Source organism: Amblyomma americanum, chromosome 10 (genome assembly GCF_052857255.1).
Source record: "Amblyomma americanum isolate KBUSLIRL-KWMA chromosome 10, ASM5285725v1, whole genome shotgun sequence".
NCBI lineage: Eukaryota > Metazoa > Arthropoda > Arachnida > Ixodida > Ixodidae > Amblyomma > Amblyomma americanum.
Genome location: NC_135506.1, coordinates 137,024,713 through 137,040,041, shown reverse-complemented (window position 1 = coordinate 137,040,041; position 15,329 = coordinate 137,024,713). Strand labels below are relative to the sequence as shown.

General features: G+C 46.1%; 1 protein-coding gene across 1 annotated transcript in view; it reads left to right on the top strand.

Moving 5' to 3' along the window:
- The window catches only part of LOC144106424 (uncharacterized), a 703,216-nt gene that overhangs the window by 132,329 nt on the left and 555,558 nt on the right, over window positions 1–15,329 (top strand). The gene's annotated exons all lie outside the window — the stretch shown is intronic.

Below are 15,329 nucleotides of genomic sequence, written 5' to 3'. Positions count from 1 at the left end.
TGTATTGCTTCACTTCCCAATTTGAGTAACACATGCTGTTGGGATAGTTGGTCTTCCGTAACCTCTGACTAACCAGCGCAAAAAGCTTCCCACCTCGTCATGCTCCCTCTAGTTTGTTCTTTATCGTTTTGTGCTACTCCATCAAAGACCACTTTCGATGTAACGAACTTTTTTAGAACCATCCGGCTGAAGAGCTGTGCAATCTTATTTCCGTAATTGTATTACCTGCTATTTAGTTTGTGAAACTGCTCCCGCTTTTTTTTCCATGTCACTCAGCTGTTTATAGACGATCCAGATATTTTTCATGGTGCTCTTTCGGAATTTTGACAAACATAGCGCGCTTTAGCTGTCGGCTTTTTAAATTGTAATGGATTCTCGTATGATTGGTATCTGCAAAAGGCGCCTCATGCTTTTTTTTTGTTTTGACTCCTTACTTTTAGTGTGTACCATATATTGCGACCTTGTCGCAAAGCTCTCTAGGATGTATTACTGCACTGCTTCTGGTTTTAGTGTAGTATTACATAGATTGCTGCTTTTTGTTTGTTCTGATTTGATTACTTGACGTTTCTGTCCCTTTTGTTGATCTTGTTAATTTTTTTCTTTTTTATTCTTGTTTATGACCACTAGACACCCTCGTCATCCCCCCCCTTTTTCTATGTATTTTTCCTAACGAGAACTTTAAGGAGAAAAAAGGGTTATGATGATGGTTATAAATCGCGTGGCTGAGCACAAAAATAACGTAATTAAAAATTGTGGGCCACTAAAGCTCCTCTTTCAGGTAATGACGAGAAAGCGTTAGTGGCTCCCTTCAGCAGCCTCTTTATTCATTGCATGAGGTGCAGAGTGAAAACAAGTCGAAGGACAAAGAACAAACGCACGCACCAGAGGCACTAACTTCCAACTGAAAGAACCGCAGACAACCAAGGCGAACGTGAGATGAAAGCTAACCGGCGCATGCGTCAGAAAAACCGTGAAAGCGAGGAAAAAGACTATGAAAAGCTGAATCACCGCTTTCCAAAAATTTGGAAGGCCATCTCTCTTTTGGACAGAGAGATAGAAGGCGTGCTAACACAGTTATCTTGCAAAGTAGTGTGATCTTCGAACCTTCTATTATTTCACGAGTCAACTTATCTTTGCTTCTGGCCAAGAATAAACACTTTCCCAGAAAAGAGAAACAGCCGCACTTCTTACAGTGCCAAGCTATATTACTGTAAGACTAAAAGCGCGAAAAAAACCACGGACGCAAAGAAAGACGAAGGACAAGCGCTAACTTCCAACTGATGTTTATTCGAAACATCGAAACTTCGATGTTTCGAATAAACGTCAGTTGGAAGTTAGCGCTTGAAGTTTCGATGTTTCGAGTAAACGTCAGTTGGAAGTTAGCGCTTGAAGTTTCGATGTTTCGAATAAACGTCAGCTGGAAGTTAGCGCTTGTCCTTCGTCTTTCTTTGCGTCCGTGTTTTTTTTTTGCGCTTTTTGTCTTACAATGCATTAGCAACTAGCCCGCCCCCACACCTTACTAAATTACTGCCTGTGAAAGTGTTGATGTTTTGTTTGTGCTCACGAAGCCTTTCATTGAAGCGCCTTCCGGATTGATCAACATGGTGCTTGCCACAAGGAAACGGGATATTATGCACAATGCCATCGTGCATTTAAGATATTTTTTCTTGGAGGTGGACGGTAGACTGTGGCTTTTAGAGGCCGTTGTTCGGTGGGAAAAGTTGTTTTACATAGGACACCTTGGTTCTCTGGGGTTAAGAAAATCTGGAAAAAAAAAGGGGGGGGGGGTGAGGAGGTTGCGAAATAGACAAGGAGTGTGCGGAATGACCGCCTTTCGCTTTGTCTTCTGATTGAGCCCACTCTTTCTCCTTGTGGTGTATCTTTATAGCGTGTTTTCAGCTAGACCAATGCAGATATCAGCTGGATACCCTGCTTCGAGAAGCCTTGTTACCTGTTCCTGAAAGCTGATGATGTTTAGGAGCGGGCATGACTATTCGAGGGCATTTTTCATGCATAGGTTCATGATGCATCGTTTCACGAGGGTGACACAAGGCGAAGATGCAGAACGGTAGCAGTTCAGAGGAGAAAACAGGCAGTGAAGGCGGTAGCCCGAGGACGCGGGCGCGGAACTGAAAGCAGTCGGCTTGTAGAGCAAGCTTGTAGAACAAGAAAGAAGTGGATACTGGGATGTGCTGGCAATGCGGCGGTGATCAGAAAGTATTACAGAGCGGGAATATGATTTAATACCTGCATCGTCGATGCCTTAGGAGGAAAGGAGGGAACATAGAGGTTTAGCCAAGCGCGATCCATGATCCGCGATCCGCTACCCCGAACCGGTTCTTCGAGGTGCTGGCTGCGCATGCGCAGAGGGCCACGAGGGAAGCACGCCTGCCACTGCACGGGCGTTTCTGGGTCTCCGTGGAAGCGGATCACATTAGTAAGGTGGATCGTTGAGCTAGTTTATGCATGATGACTTCAACCCAGCAGCCCGCCGCGGTGGCTCAGTGGTTTTGGTGCCCGGCTGCTGGCCCGAAAGACGCGGGTTCGATCCCGGCCGCGGCGTTCGAATTTCGATGGAGGCGAAATTCTAGAGGCCCGTGTGCTGTGCGATGTCAGCGCACGTTAAAGAACCCCAGGTGGTCGAAATTTCCGGAACCCTTCACTACGGCGTTCCTCATAGCCTGCGTCGCTTTGGGACGTTAAACCCAATAAATAAAACCAAACAAACCCAGCAGCAGAGAAGAACCAGAAGAAAGAAATACACCGAGGTTGACAAGGCTGCACTGACCACCAGATCAGTGCAGCCTCGTCCACGTCTCAGTGCTTCTTCCTTGTGTCTGCTTCTTCTCTGCTTCTGGGTGTAAGTGACCGGATTACGGTGGTCGATCGTCGATCGTGCTGTGCTTTTTTCTCCATTTAATGATACGCGATTCAGAATCGGTGCCCTGTAAGTGGCCGATGAGATTTGTATTCTGCTTTGGCAAGCAATTTCTCATGTAGTGAGATGTTGCAACATAACGTTTCAGAAAGACCAAAGATTGATTACATTTCGTGACGACGAAGAAGCGTTCTCCAAGGCATCATTAGAAGGCGTTATACCAAGCTATTTCTGCAGGTTCGCTGCTCCCGGCGGCGTGCCGGGGAATGCGTACGGGCAATGAAAGTGGGTTTGACGGTGGGAAAATGCAGGCATTGGCATTTAACGGGCTTAAAGGTCATTAGCGACCTGTTCCACGATTCTGAAGATCAATTTTGCCAGGCGTGTCAAGTTAGTGCACTACACGACGCAGTCATGCCCATATGTACGTCAATTTATTTATTTTTATTACGGTGTGTCTTGAGCTGTCGTGTGGAGGAAGCCCGTCCAAAATCACTAATCGAAACGTCCAGTAGGGAAAGATGAGATATCGAATACAGGGGCGGTGATGGGGCGAAGAAAGGAAGAAGAAAATGAAGGGACGCCGACAGAGAGGTTAAAAGAAGTGATAAACGCAACAATGCCGCTAGATGTGGGAGCCGCGAAGACCAACGGCAGCGCTCTAATCTGTTCTGTGCATCTTCTCCCGAGCAGCCGCAGCTATTAAACAGTGCTCCCTGAGTGAGAGCTCAGCCAGGGCTCAATCCGCAGTCCGCCGGAGAATGGAAACCAACCTAAAAACCAGCATTCGTGGATGGCGGACAAGCTGCCCTTTTATTTGTCCTCTCAAGAGAACGACAAAAGATATCGTTGAAACAGACAGAGAACTGGCACCAGCATCAATGACAGTACAAAGTGAATGAAAACGACGCTCATGTCGCTCGTGCTCATGAGGCTCGCCGCCGAGCGAGAAGCCGATCGGCGCCGTAGCCAGACCGAAGAACGGCGGGCGACAAATTCCTTGCAGTAGCGAGAGCGGCGCCCTCAAGGTTGAATCACGCGCAGAATTGGTATACCAAACAGTACAAGGTTTTAACGGCAACAGCTCACTGGGTATGCACCATTTTACGAGGAGCGGGCAGGAAAGGGAGAAATACTCTCAAACACGTGCGCTACGCGACACGTCACTGTCGCTATCCTCCCCTGGGCTGATAATCCGGCGCGCGGAGCAATGTTCAGCTGGTTAGCCACCAGTCAAGTCCGTGTTTGCGTCTGTACAACAAAAGCTAAAATGTTCTACGGAAAGCCAACGTCCTCTAGACATCAATGTTTTATTGCCGGTTGCGGCAATAGTCGACGGAAGTAAAAAATAAAAACAGAACAAAAAAGGCGCAAGTATGTACGCGCACCATGATATGCGAAGATCTCCGCGATGTCTCTTTCTTCACCGCTTTCCCGCCGGCCACGAGTTGGATTAGTGGTGGACGCAGTTAGCGAACAGAAAATACTTGCGCCAACAACAAGCTTAGGCATCAGCGCATTTTGTGAATGAAATGCAGACAGAAGAAAACCTATTGCCCGTGCTTAATATCGGGCGCAGAACGTAGCACAGCGCCTGGTTTGCCAAACTACACCATGTACATAACTTTAGGCGATCAAGCTTTTGAGTGGTCATGGCAACGCTGTTTTAATTTAATTCAGCAGTACACGATCTAAGGACTTCGCAAGTGTGGCCACAACTTCGTTTCGCCACCCCACATGTTCACGAATATCGGGAGCGTGTGGGCATCGCAACCTGAAAAAAAAACATGCTGTTATTACAAAAATAGTAATTTAATTTGCACAATGGCATGAATGATAGCGGCCAGAAGCACTTTTACCCAACTGCAAATTGAGCATTTCAAAATGCAGCCACGGCCACGTAAGAAGAAACAACATCCGGCATGCACGGGACGGTAAACTCTGCCATGCATTGTAATGAATCACTAGACTGAAATCACATCGAATACACTGTAAGGAAATCTACTATGCATGACCGTGCCAGAGATAAGACAAACGCAGCGACTTGAGCAGTACCCCTACCCGACTAAGATTGGAATTCTCAACACGGGTACAGCTATGCCTGTTATACGTAGTGGCACAGGCAGGAGCTTATTGGTTTACGTTTTTTTTTATGGGAGCTCCACCATACTTTTTGTCAATAAGCGGTAATAGCCTTTCATTAGCGTACCAACGTTTCAGTCCGTGTAATTACACATTTTCTGGTCTTTGTGGGCCAATGAGTACTGGCGGGAGCAAAGTAGGCGAGAATACGAGTGGCTTTCAGTGAACTGGCTTTTAACGCTCATAGTATGAACAGCCCTACGCGAGCGGCAGGAGGGAGCGAATTTCAATTTCATCGGGCGTATCGCCGCAAACAAACACTGCAATGATCAGACGTGAATTCTTTTTGGTCACAGAGCTTGCTGTTGTCTCCTGAATGTTCACTTTGTGAACGGAGTATTCGGTCGTAAGCTCTGCATCTAAATTGTCACACTCGCCATGTCCAAGCAGGCAGCGCAAGAGCTAATTGGAAGCTGTGCTCCAAGAAAAACAAGATATTCGATTGATCTATGCGATCTTGAGTTTCAGCACATTTCGCTTTCGCTTTTCCAACGTACAACAATGTGCAACGTTTGCCCTACAGGCATCATCATCATCAGCCTTACTACACCCACTGCAGGGCAAAGGTCTCTCCCATGTCTCTCCAAATAACCCTGTCCTTTGCCAGCTGAATCCACCCTTTGCCTGCAAACGTCTTAATCTCATCCGCCCACCTAACCTTCTGCCGCCCCCTGCTACGCTTACTTCCTCTTGGAATCCACTCCGTTACCTTAAGGACCAGTGGTTACCTTGCATTCGCATTACATGCGCTGCACAAGCCCATTTCTTCCTCTTGATTTCGACTAGGATGTCATTACCCCCCGCGTTTTTTCCCTCACCCACTCTGCCCGCTTCCGGCCTCTTAACGTTACACCTACCAATTTTCTTTCCATGGCCCGCTGCGATGTTCGTAACTTAAGCTGAACTATTTTCGTTAGCCTTCAGGTTTCTGCCCCGTAGGTCAGTAGCGGTAAGATACAGCTGTTGTACAATTTTCACTTCATGGATATTGGTAACCTCCTATTCATAATCTGAGAGAACCTGCCATATGCGCTCCACCCCATTATTATTCTTCTAGTTACTTTTCCTCTCATGATCCGGATCAGCTGTCACTACCTGCCCTAAGTAGACGTATTCCTTCACAACTTACAGGCTCTCGCTGCCAATTGTGAACTGGTGTTCTCTTGCCAGACTGTTGAACATTACATTGGTTTTTTGCATGCTAATTTTTAGACACAGCTTTCTGCTCTGCCTGTCTAACTCATTGATCATGAATTGCAGTTCACCTCCTGAGTGACTCAGCAAGGCAATGTCATCAGCGAATCGCAGAATATATAGGTATTCTCCATTTACTCTTATTCCCAACTGTTCCCAGTTGATGTCTCGGAATACCTCCTGTGAACAGGCGGTGAATAGCATTGGCGAGATCGTGTCCCCTTGCCTGACGCCCTTTCTTATTGGAATTTTATTGCTGACATTATGGAGGACTATAGTAGCTGCGCTTTTGCTATATATATCTTCCAGTATTTTGACATAAGGCTCTTCTACCCCCTGATTACGCAATGCCTGTGTGACTGCTGAGGTTTCCACTCAGTCGAATACTTTCTCGTAATCAATGAACGCTATATATAGAGGTTGGTTATGTTCTGCGTATTTCTTTATCACCTGAGTGATAGTGTGAATATGAACTATTGTGGAATATCCTTTACGAAAGCCTGCCTGATCATTTGGTTGATTAAAGTCTAAGGTTGCCCTTACTATATTAGCGATTACCTTAGTAAATACTTTGTAGGCAACGGATAGTACGCTGATCGGCCTGTAATTTTTCAAGTCATTGGCGTCTCCCTTCTTAAGAAATTAGATAATGCTTGCATTCTTCCAAGCTTCTCGTGCGGTCGAGGTCATAAGGCATTGTGTATACAGGGTGGCTAGTTTTTCTAGCGCGATGTCCCCTCCATCCTTCAAGAGATCTGCTGTTACCTGATCCTCCCCAGCTGTTTTTCCCCTTTCCATTGCTCCTAGGGCTTTCTTTACTTCCTCTTTCATTACTGGCGGGATGACGCATTGCTGTGCACTAATGTCTTTCTCGTTAACGCTCTGATTACACTGGCTACTGTACAGATTTGTGTAGAGCTCTTCGGCTACGTTAACGCTCTTATCCATATTGCTGATGACATTGCCTTTTACCAATGCCTAGTTTCCTCTTCACCGCATTTATGCTACCTCCGTTCTTTAGAGCATGCTCGATTCTCTCCATATTAAACTTCCTTATGTCGGCTACCTTGCGCTTATTTATTAACTTCGATAGCTCTGTCAGTTCTATTCTGTCGGTAGGGTTAGACGTCCTCATGCTTTGGCGTTTCTTAATTATATCTTTTGTCACCTGAGATAGCTTTCCGGTATCCTGTCGAACTGTCCTACCGCCTACTTCTACTGCGCACTCCGTAATGATGGCTGTCAAATTATCGTTCATTGTATGAACATCAAGATCGTCTTCCTCAGTTAAAGCCGAATATCTGTTTTGCAGCGCTATCCTAAACTCATGTGCTTTCGCTCTTAGGGCTAACTCGTTAATGGACTTCCTCTTCACTAGCTTCTTCCGTTGCTTCCCCGTGTGCAAGCTAATTCGAGACCTTACTATTCTGTCGTCGCTATAGCACACCTTTCCGAGGACGTCCACATCTTGAACGATGCCAGGTTGAGCGCATAGTATGAAGTTGTCTTCATTTTTAGTCTCACCATTGGTGCTCTTCCAGGTCCACTTCCTGTTTTCTCGTTTGTGGAAGAAGGTGTTCATGATCCATAAATTATTTCCAGCTGCGAATTCGACTAATAACTCTGCCCTGCTATTTCTCGAACCTATCCCATAGTCACCTACCCCGTGGACGTCAGCCTGCTTGAGTTGAGTTGAGGTGTTTAATGCTACAGGTGGGGTTAGCCTTGCTTTATCTGCCGGCAGTTGCTCCACCGTAGCGTCCCTTCTATATTAATAATGTCCTAAAGCCTGTCTCATCTACCCCGCCATGCGCACAGTTTCTTATAATAGCACACATTTTCTCCCGCAGTCACCATCTATGCACACAATGAATCCACACAGTCCACATCACAGCCCACTCTAGAAGTCACCATCTGTGCACATATTCAGTCAAAGTAGAACATAGGTCATTGTAGTGCCACAATCCATACACACATTCCCTAACTGTATAACGTAGTCAACCCCGGAAGACACCGTCTACGCACACATTCAATCACAGTACGCCATAGTCCGTTCCAGCTGTCACCATTAAGAAACAAGATCCGCGTCCTGCAGAAATGTTAAAAGAAGGCGTGCAGCCTCCCTTCCGCATGTCTGGTTTCCCCTCGCGTAGACAGTGTCCTGAACTGTACTGTGACGGGTTCCTGTCTTCTTGAAGGAAGCGAGCATCACATACCTTTCCGCGGGGTGTACTCTGGGCAGTACATAATATAATGTTCGATATCCCCGCACACACCACATAATGAACAGAGCGGAGACGATGCTATGCCCGTCTTATGCATCCAGGCAGGAGTGCGAGCAGAGGCCGTGCGAATTCGATGTAGTAGAGTCGCTTGGGATCTTCTCAGTCCCTTGGTCACACATGGCTTGTGGGGCGCACTCCACAGGGTACTAAAATGATCGATAACCGTTTTTATGCAGAGATTTTCCATCTTCAGGTACCTTTTTCATGGAATCCTTGAGAGAGCTTTATGGGCAAGATTGTCTGCCACCTGATTACCGTTGACTCCTCTGAGAGAGGGCACCCATTGGAAATATGGAGTAAAGCCTCTGCAGTGCAGATTCTGCACCAAGCGAAGAGAGCTTTTAGACAAGGCATCAGTAGGGAATCCGCGCTCTAACCTCTGAAGGGCAGATTTTGAATCAATTAGGACAACAGGTTGAGCCCGACAAGACCCTAACATCCGTAAAGGCGCCTCAATAACGACACTTTCAGGCATTGGGAAGGATACGAGAGCAGTAAAGCGTACGGACCGTTTACAGTCCAAAGAAGGAATGTAAAAAGCCACTGTGCTGGCTTGTTTGACCTTGTCCACAGAACCATCCGTGAAAATTTGAAGATGGCGGGCATACTCTGTTTCCAAGTGTTCAAGCACAAGCGAACGCGTTGCTGCCAAAGGAGAGCGGTGCTTTGCGCTAACATGGGGAATTGTGACCTTACAATCGAGGGTCGATGCAGCGATGGCGTAGAGGTAGAGCATCCGCCTCGCGTGCAAGAAGACCGGGGCTCGAATCCTGGTGCCATGCAATTCTCCACCGGTTTTCAAAAGAAAAAAATCCACGTGTCGATGCAATTGCATAACCAGGCCTGGAGTGCGGCCTGATCTCGGTGACCACAACCGACAACGCACTCTCTCACCAGAGCAGGATTTGTCCACCCTGGTGTAGTACGTGGCGACAACTTTCTATGATCAAACCAATTAACCCTCGGCTCTCAGTCCCCAGCGGCTGCGGAGCAACAGACCACGGCGGCGGTCAGACCTGTGACGCAGCGGAGGGTGCTAAGAATCTCTGGCTCCGGACAGGCCGCCACTGGAATCTGAACCTGGCAACGTTTAACGCTAGAACTTTATCTAGTGAGGCTAGCCTAGCAATGCTGTTCGAGGAACTAGCGGGAACTAAATGGCATTTGATAGGACTTAGCGAAGTTAGGAGGACAGGTGAGGCGTACACAGTACTAAAAGACGGGCACATACTGTGCTATCGCTGATTAGAGGATAGACGAGAACTAGGTGTGGGATTCCTCAATAATAAGGATATAGCTGGAAACGTAGAGGAGTTCTATAGTATTAACGAGAGGGTAGCAGCTATAGTAATTAGGCTGAATAGGAGGAACAAGCTGAAAGTGGTGCAGGCCTACGCACCCACATCCAGCCATGATGACCAGAGCGTTGAAAGTCTCTGAGGACATAGAATCGGCAATGAATAAAGTAAAATCGCAGTACACTGTACTGATGGGCGGCTTCAATGCGAATGTGGGCAAGAAGCATGCTGACGATCACGCGGTAGGTGACTATGGGATAGGCACTAGAAAAAGCAGGGGAGAGTTATTAGTTGAATGTGCAGATAGAAATAATTTACGGATCATGAATACCTTCTTCCGCAAACGAGAAAACCGGAAGTGGACCTGCAAGAGCCCCAATGGTGAGACTAAAAGTGAAGTCGACTTCAGACTATGCGCTAAACCTGGCATCATTCAGGATGTGTCCGTCCTAGGAAAGGTGCGCTGTAGCGACCACAGAATGGTAAGGTCTAGAATTAGCTTAGACTTGAAGAGGGAACGGAAGAAGATAGTGAAGAAGACCATTAACGAGTTAGCCGTAAGAGGGAAAGCACAGGAGCTTAGGATAGCGTTGCAAAACAGATAAGCGGCTTTAACTGAAGAAGACGATCTTGATGTTCATACAATGCACGATAATCTGACATCAATAATTACGGAGTGCGCAGTAGAAGTAGGCGGTAGGACAGTTCGACAAGATACCGGAAAACTATCTCAAGTGACGAAAGATCTGATTAAGAAGTGCCAATGCATGAGGGCGTCTCACCCTACCGACAGAATAGAACTGACAGAGCTATCAAAGTTAATAAATAAGCGCAAGGTAGCCGACACAAGGAAGTTTAATATGGAGAGAATCGAGCATGCTCTAAAGAACGGAGGTTGCCTAAAAGCAGTGAAGAGGAAACTAGGCATAGGTAAAAACCAGATGTATGCATGAAGAGACAAGCAGGGCAATGTCATTACGCAGAAAAATTTCCCGTCTGTTGTTTATGCATAACCTTTTAACACATAAACTAAACATGCCCCGCCCTGAAATTCTCAAACAATTGTCGCGCCAAACACACCATTCACGAATTCATTTGCTGGAACCCATTTTTGCAGAGATTGACTCATTGAAGCACAGTTTTTTACCATGGACTGTTTCCGACTGGAACTCTCTTCCCGAGGCCATTTTCCAGTCCTCAAATTTTAGTAAAGCTCTTGAGAAGCATTTTCTCGAGTAAATGAGCGTTGTATTTAGTTATTCTGCTCATTGTTTGTAACCCCATGTATTTTCTTAGTATTTGTCATTTTCAATGCCTTGTATAGCCCCTCCTGCATGGGCCAATCTATTGGCCTGCAGTATTATGAAATAAATAAATAAATAAAAATATGGATAAGATAGTTAACGTAGCCGAAGAGTTCTACACAGACCTGTACAGTAGCCAATGTAATCAGAGCGTTAATGATAAAGACAGCAGTGCACAGCAATGCGTCATCCCGCCAGTAACGAAAGATGAAGTAAAGAAAGCCTTAGAAGCAGTGGAAAGGGGAAAAGCAGCTAGGGAGGATCAGGTAACAGCAGATCTGTTGAAGGATGGAGGGGACTTCGTGCTAGAAAAAATAGCCACCCTGTATACACAATGCCTTATGACCTCGAATGTACCAGAAGCTTGGAAGAATGCAAACATTATCTTAATTCATAAGAAGGGAGACGCAAAGGACTTGAAAAATTACAGGCCGATCAGCTTACTATCCGTTGCCTACAAAGTATTTACTAAGGTAATCGCTAATAGTGTCAGGGCAACGTTATAATTTAATCAACCAAATGATCAGGCAGGCTTTTGTAAAGGATATTCTACAAAAGATCATATTCACACTATCAGTCAGGTGATAGAGAAATGCGAAGAATATAACCAACCTCTATATATAGGTTTCATTGATTACGAGAAAGCATTCGACTCAGTGGAAACCTCAGCAGTCATACAGGCATTGCGTAATCAGGGGGTAGAAGAGCCTTATGTCAAAATACTGGAAGATATATATATAGCAACTGCACAGCTACTATATTCCTCCATAAAGTCAGCAATAAAATTCCAATAAGGAAGGGCGTCATGCAAGGAGACACGATCTCGCCAATGCTGTTCACCGCATATTTACAGGAGGTATTTCGGGGCCTGAATTGGGAACAGTTGGGAATAAGAATAAATGGAGAATACCTAAATAATCTGCGATTCGCTGATGACACTGCCTTGCAGAGTCACTCAGGAGGTGAACTGCAAATCATGATCAATGAGTTAGACAGGCAGAGCAGATCGATGGGTATAAAATTAACATGCAGAAAACCAAGGTTGTGTTCAACAGCTTAGCATGGGAACAACAGTTTACAATTGGCAGCGAGAGCCTAGAAGTTGTTACGGAAGACGTATACTTAGGGCAGGTAGTGACAGCTGATCCATGTCATGAGAGGGAGATAACTAGAAGGATAAGAATTCGGTGGAGCGCATATGGCAAATTCTCGCAGATCATGAGTGGCAGTTTACCAATTTCCCTCTAGAGGAAAGTGTACAACAGATTTATCTTACCGGTACTCACCTACGGGGCAGAAACGCCGAGGCTAACGAAAAGAGTTCAGCTTAAGTTAAGGACCATGCAGCGAGCCATGGAAAGAAAAATGATAGGTGTAACGTTAAGAGACCGGAAGCGGGCAGAGTGGGTGAGGGAACAAACACGGGTTAATGACGTCCTAATCGAAATCAAGAGTAAGAAATGATCTTGGGCAGGGCATGTAATGCGAAGGCAAGATAACCGCTGGTCCTTAAGGGTAACGGAGTGGATTCCAAGAGAAAGTAAGCGTAGCAGGGGGTGGCAGAAGGTTAGGTGGACGGATGAGATTAAGGAGTTTGCAGGCAAAGGGTGGATGCAGCTGGCAAAGGACAGGGTTAATTGGGGAGACATGGGAGAGGCCTATGCCCTGCAGTGGGTGTAGTAAGGCTGATGATGATGATGAATCGAGGGTCGGAAAAGACCAGGGGGCTTCAACCATTTCCTTTGCCTTCGGACATTAAGGCCTAAAGAACTAAGAGTTTTGAGTGCCAAGTAGGCCTTCGACTCATATCTCTTGCAGAGCCGTTGGAGAAGGGATCGCCCAGCTACCGTCTCTCCTACTCGGTCAAGATACATTAGTAGTCTTTGAGAAGCAATAAGGCTAGGAGGTTTCGATAGAGACTCATGAAGTACTGCCTTATTCAGTCACATGAAGAACTCCAATGGCTCTTCTTAGGACTTGATTTCCAGTGAAACAGCGCAACGGCACAAGGCCAGAGGACAAGAAAGGACGATACACAGCGCTGACTAACAACAGAATGTTTTATTCAGTGAGCCATGCTTATAAAGGCGCTAGGGACACTGAAAAAACAGAAAAACAGAAAAAAAAACACACACAGAACCGTGACAGATATCCCTCCAACCAGGCACGTATATGATAACACAAGGCTAACACGTGTGCAAATATTCATGTTCTTTCTGCAAGATAGCGACAGAAGGGGTGCTTACGCACCTCTGACCCATCTTCAAGATCTCAGACGCTTCGATAAGTTCTCTAGTCAGCTGTTCTTTATGTCTATCAACAATTCTGCTTTTGTCATACAGAGGCTGGCAGGAACAATCACGACAGTGAACACCAATGTGGCGGGCAGCGTTACGACCTTTCTGTGGACAAATTCGAGACGTACATGTTGTGATGCTGAGGGGGAAATTAAAGGTAATTGATACATTATGCAACTGACCACCAGCGCTCCATGAAGTTTGACCACTGAAGAAGGATGGTTTCCCCATTGCTCACGTGCAATTTCGCGTGTCACGTTGAGACGCGAAGATGTAGATGAAACAATCGCGTATACAGCTTTCCGGCACTGTAGACGGGAATCAATAATGACGCCCAGGAAACGCGTGAGGTTGAATTGACGGATGCAAGAGTGACTGAGGTCTATCTTCGACCGCGCTTGACGTCTTCGTACAACTGGAAACAGAACTAAGCCGCATTTTTCCACTGACAGAGACTATCCCACACCTTGAAGGTGCTTTCGGCACACCTTGTGCCGAAAGTATAGCCCGTCGAGCTATCAGGGCTAATCGCCTGTGTTGGTAGCCAGTAATCCAAATGCAGATGTCGTCAGCATATATTGACATACGCACTTGCCTGCAACTTTTTTTAAACGAATCGGGAAGCCCAGCCATTACGACGTTAAAGAGCGTGGGGGTAAGAACACTTCCTTGATGCACACCTAACGATAGAACCCTTTCGGTGCTTAACGTGCTCCCTAACCGTATACAAACCGTGCGATCACTTATAAACATGTAAATGAATCTTAACATGTGGTCCTGTATGGCCATGCCTAGAAAAGTGTTTAGAATGGAGCTCTGAAGCACGTTGTCGTAAGCTTTCGCAACGTCAAGAAAAATGCCTAAAGTGGAAAGACCGAAAGCTCCCTGGGGTTCAATGTGACTCACCAGGTCTAAGACGCTATCTTGGGCACGAAGACCTCGGAGGAATCCTGTCATACATGTTGGCAGTACCTTGCTGTCCTCAAGCCACCACGATAAGCATTCATTTACCAGCTTCTCCATCAACTTAGCTACACAGGAGTTCAATGACACACGGCGATACGAGGCAAGGTCTGTCATGTCTTTGCCAGGCTTCAGTACTGGAACTACACGTGCCACCTTCCATGACGGAGGAACATCGCCAGTCTCCCAAACTCGATTGATGAAGTTGAGGAGCTCCTTGCTGAGTTGCAAGTGCAGACTATTCAGCATTTCATTGGTGATGCCGTCGGGACCTAGTGCACACCGGCGCCACAGGCCACTGAGCGCAGTCTGAAGCTCACAAAGCGTGAACGGGACGTCCATGATACACCTGGAGGAGGCAGGTGGTGCATATATATATATATATATATATATATATATATATATATATATATATATATATATATATATATATATATATATATATATATATATATATATATATATATATATTCCAGAATTAGCACGTACGAGTGCGTCTGCAAATTCCTCTGCCAAGCACGCAATAGGTTTTTCTTTGCGTATTGCAAGAAATTAAAAAGGCTTCGAAGGCCGAGATTTTCCAGCAAGCCGTCCAGTAACTCGCCATATTCTCGTCATCGGTGAGAACACAGTCAAACTAGCGGAGAATGAGGCCCATTGCTACCTGTACAGCTTGTTCGTGTGCCGTCTAACCACAGAATTCAGCCTATTGAAGGTCGTCTTTAGTTCCCTGTCATCCTTCTTTCGCGCGAGTTGGCGCTCCGCCCTTTCCGCTGCGCAAAGGTTCCGCAGTTTTAAATCCGGGGCCGGAAAATGATCAGGTAACTTGACCGCCGTAGTTGCTGCTAGCTTACTAGAAATCATTTTGTCAACAACATCACTGGAAACACGTTCTAGGTGCTCTCTGTACCTCTCCCAGTTGACCACATTGCTAATTTTAGGACCACGCATACGAAAGTCGGCAGCAA